Source organism: Myotis davidii, unplaced genomic scaffold (assembly GCF_000327345.1).
Source record: "Myotis davidii unplaced genomic scaffold, ASM32734v1 scaffold898, whole genome shotgun sequence".
NCBI classification, from domain to species: Eukaryota; Metazoa; Chordata; class Mammalia; order Chiroptera; family Vespertilionidae; genus Myotis; species Myotis davidii.
The window spans coordinates 524,103-528,830 of record NW_006289504.1 but is presented as its reverse complement, the minus strand read 5'-3'; the positions used below and the strand labels follow the sequence as shown (position 1 = coordinate 528,830).

At 53.2% G+C, this 4,728-nt stretch overlaps 1 protein-coding gene across 1 annotated transcript in view; it reads left to right on the top strand.

Annotated features, from left to right (window-relative positions):
- The window catches only part of SLC28A1 (solute carrier family 28 (concentrative nucleoside transporter), member 1), a 30,060-nt gene that overhangs the window by 11,755 nt on the left and 13,577 nt on the right, over window positions 1-4,728 (top strand).

Below are 4,728 nucleotides of genomic sequence, written 5' to 3'. Positions count from 1 at the left end.
ATGAAGTCCTGAAAATTCTTAAGAAAACATTGCAGCGGGGAGCACACACAAGCAGACAACTGTCCCATTTTGACAACAAACACCAGACAGACAAGTCCTGTGCAACCAAAAGTCACACTTGCTAGATGCCGTGGCCACCATTGTGGCCACCGGCTAAAGTCAGGAGGTAGTACTGCGTCCAGCCCTCCCCTTGACTCCCCTGTGAGATCTCACCCCAGGCGCCTCCTGTCCTTACTTCCTGCAGGATTTTTCAATAAGTCCTCGCCGCTTGCCCGGTGATGGATGGGAGAGAGCCTCCTGCCCTAGATAGGGGGTCCCTCTCACCCCTGCCGGGTATCTCACTGCGGCCTCCAAATGTTGTGGACCAACATTTGCGAGAATAAGACCACCAACTCCAATTAGGTCTTAAACAGCAAGCGAGGATTTATTGAGCTGGCCAGCGCCTGCCACAGGCCCCTCCTGTAACAGCCCCGAGCTTTGTGCTCGGTGAGCTTTTATTCACAGAAACCACACACGTCCTTGATTTACAGTTACAAGGGTCTAATCAGGACCTTGACGCGCAGATGTCTGGGAGTGGGAGACTTGGAGTTATGCCTGGTTACCTATCCTTGACCCCCATCCTTGTTAAAATTTTTTACTGACATTCAATTCACCACAGAACATAATGAAAGCATAGTGATTAATTACAAAAACAATATGTAATTATCTATGTGTTTTCCGATGGTCTAAGGCGACTCCTGTGAAAGGGTCGTTTGAGAACTGCTGGCCTAGGGAGAAGGAACTGTTGTCATTTCCCAGGGGTTTCAGGTGTCTGCCTGATGCAGCCTCTGCAATCCCCAATGGTCAGCAGTGCCACATTTTGAAAGAAAAAAAAAAGATAGTAAAGTAAGACAAGGACAAAAAATACCCCAAATCAAATAAGGACTGAAAGGTACCATTGGATTGCCCGACTGCTGTGGCTCAGGGGTTGAGCATCGACCTAGGAACCAAGAAGTCAGGGTTGAATTCCCTGTCAGGGCAGGTGCCAGGTTGTGGGGGTCTATCCCCAGTAGAGGGCATGCAGGAGGCAGCTGGTTGATGCTGTTACTCTCTCGTCAATGTTTCTATCTCTCTATGCCTCTTCCTTCCCCCCACCTCTCTAAAATAAATTTTTAAAAGCATATTTTTTTTAAAAAAGTACCATTGGATTTAGTAATCACCATGTTCAGGGGAGGGACTGGGAAATACCTGGAGACCAAGTTGGGATGCAAAGGAGGGAGTTGGGACCTCTGAACCAGGAGAGCTCTGAGAGAGGGTGGCATCTGCAGAGGCCTCTGAAGGAGACTCCGACAGGCAGGGGCAGGGTAAGGAGTGGGTATGAGGTCCGCAGGAAGTCAGGAGGCATGTCCAGTTTATCTGCTTTTCTGTCAGTTGCTGGGGTTGCAGCAGTCAGCCTGAGGCATCTTCTCGCTTTGGGTCCTTGTGGTTCCTCGCTGCCTGGGGCTGGGGGCTGGGGGTGTAAGGTTTGCTCAGCTCCCTCCAGGGAGAGGAAGCAGCAGGGCTCTGTCCAAATGGGTTTAGTCCTGCCTTTGGAATCTGTTTCCCGGTGAGGACATGACATCTGCTCAGAGGTGTGGCTCTCAGAGGGCGGTGTCCAGATCAACAGCCCCAGCAGTGTCTGGAGAGGCCCACTTTGGACGGGTGGCGGGGGCGTGTTCCTCAGGAATTGCATTTCTAATGAATTCTCAGGTGGTGCTGCTGGTCCAGGGACCACACTTTGAGAACCATTGGCTGAGAAGAGCTAGAAGTACTTCTCCCTTGAGTTCCAGAGGTGTGGCTCTCAGAGGGCGGTGTCCAGATCAACAGCCCCAGCAGTGTCTGGAGAGGCCCACTTTGGACGGGTGGCGGGGGCGTGTTCCTCAGGAATTGCATTTCTAATGAATTCTCAGGTGGTGCTGCTGGTCCAGGGACCACACTTTGAGAACCACTGGCTGAGAAGAGCTAGAAGTACTTCTCCCTTGGGTTATGGGTGAACATTGGTACTAGCAGGCACAGCCTGCTCTGAGTTTCCACAGAGCGGTGGTCAGGACTTACTGGGGCAGCTACCCGCTGGGCTCAGGCTACCCTTGGAGGGATGGGTGCTGCCCCCGAAACAGGGAAACGAGGCCCCAGGGCTGGCACAGAGCAGAGCTCCTCAGGGTCACGCAGGGTCTGGGCAAGCTGCTTGGTGGGCAGGGGGCACTCTGTCTCTTGGCAGGTGTGTGACCTTGGGCAGGTAACCAGCATCTCACAGCCTCAGTGTCCCCCTTGTGGAGTGAGGTTTCCTGGCTGGGAGGTCCTATTGGCCTCAGAGACCTGGTTTAGTATTAAATCTCCCACCCTAGAAAGATCAGGCCCACCTCTCTTCTCTCCCGTGCATCTTCCCTCCCTAGACAGTCACCCATTTAATCCAAAACACAGCCTCCCTTCCACCATCGATCCCCATTTCTCAGAGAGAAATGTCTCTGATTGCTGCCCCGAGAAAGCCATTCTGCAGTTGGGTCCAGCGCCCTGGGCACCCTCCTTCCTGGCTCCAGCCTTCTCCGCAGCCCTGCCAACCTGCAGAGCAGTCGCCTCGCATGCTAAATTGGACAAGCTGTCTAGACAGTACGTGCTCCTCCGTGCGTTTTACTCCAAGGGTACAGCAGAGTGATGTCAGCACCCCTCGTGCTGAGGGTGTGTCCAGCACCAGGCAGTCACAGGGAGTCACGGGGCAGGAAAGGGTTTATCCAGACAGTGCCCGTGTTCCCTGTCAGGCGACATCCCCCACGGCAGTGACACCGGTGACAGATGCCAAGTGGAGCAGGTCCAGATAAATCCCACAGCCTCCTCGGGAAGGGAAGGGAAGGGAAGGAAAACCCCTCATCTGGTCTGGTCTCCAGGGGAGCTGCCCGGGGCAGTCTCTGTTCTCAGAGGGCCATTCTGTCATCCCCGTGCATTTGGAACCAGAGCCTGGTTCTGATTGCTCAAGATTCTCTCTTCTTAAAAACAACAACAACCCTTCCTCCACCCCTCTCTGCTCCAGCCCCTCTTCCTTCCCACATAGCAGCTTCTCCGCAGAGCTTTTACCCTTGCTGTTTCTTCCTCCTCCTCTTCCTCCTCCTCCTCCTCCTCCTCCTCTTCTTTTTTTAATCCTCACCTGAGGATATTTTTCCATTGATTTTCAGAGAGAATGGAAGAGAGAGAGAAAGACAGAGAAGTATCGATGTGAGAGAAACACATCAAATGGTCCAGGGAGGTGCCTGCAACTGAGGTACGTGCCCTTGACCGGAATCGAACCTGGGACCTTTCAGTCCGCAGGCCGATGCTCTATCCACTGAGCCAAACCGGTTTCGGCTGGGTGAACTGCTTTTAATGTTTTCAATGGTTGTGCTATTCCAACTCTCCCACTTACCATTTTAGCATAAGAATGCTCCCATGTTGTTACCAACTCTGCCCGACTTACTATTTTAAACCTGTTTGGAACAGATGCTAGAAACCTCCTCTGACTGTCATGACCCAGAAACCTTTGAATGTTTGTCTAATTGGACTAGCGTGCCGCTCGCATTGCCTCCTCTCGCCCACAAGTTACCTTCTAGTGATATTGCGTGCCCACACAGGAGCGCACACAATGCCACCCACCCTTTTCTACACATAGAGCAGCACCCTGATCTCCACCTTCCCTTTTTATTTAACGACTCTCTTGGAAATGATTTCAGAGAGAGCTGCCTCGTTCTCGCTTCCCAGCCTTAGTGCTCCACTGTGTGGCCGTACATCAGGTTATTAAACTCCCCCTCCCCCGACACACATTTGCGTTAGTGCCTGTCCTGGTGACTAGAAATCAGCCTGCAGTGAGGCAGCCCTGGGGTGGGGCCCTGGGGCGGGGCCCTGGCCAGGAGACGGGGTCATGGATGGGCAAGAAATTTTGAAGGAAGAATTGGTGAGGCTCAGAGTGAGAAAAGAGACGTGACAAGCTTGGGAATAGGGAGCGAGGTGACAGGAGGCAACGCTGGTGGCAGGTCCATGAGGTGTCTCATTCTGAGCCAGATAAGAGGCTTCTAACTCAGGCCCAAAGCACAGGAGAGAGGTTGAGGCCAGAGTCATGGGCCAGGGAGTGAGCTCACAGCCAAGGACAGACACTGTGCAAAGAGAGAGAAAGAACACTAGCCAGTTTCGGCTCAGCAGATAGAACGTCGCCCTGAAGACCGAAGGGTCCTTGGTGTGATTCCGGACAAGGGCATGGGCCTCGGTTGCAGGCTCCTCCCCAGCCCAGGCCCTGGTCAGGGCTCGTGCAGGAGGCAACCCATCAATGTGTTTCTCTCACATCTGTGTTTCTCTCTGCCTTTCCCTCTCTCTTCCACTCTCTCTGAAAATCAATGGAAAAAATATCCTCAGGTGAGGATTTAAAAAAAAAAAAAAGAGCGAGAGAAAGACATCTTATGCTCGTTTCACAGGCCATAAAAAGTGGTGGACTCTTTCCTGCCTCTCTACCACAACACAGGCCTCGTCTGTGGTGAGGGGAGGAAGAGAGATAGCTGGGCAGATGGTCAATATTCAGAGGGGACAGACGTGCCTCTGGAGAGGCCACATATGTAATCCCATGCACTGAATGCAGAGCTGCTTCCCTGACCCTGTCAGGCCTCTGAGAGGCAAGGCCTTGGGTGGAGAGGCTGCCTGGTAGGTATCCCTGAGGCCCGGCCTGGTCCCAGCCACCCACCTGCCCCTCCCCCG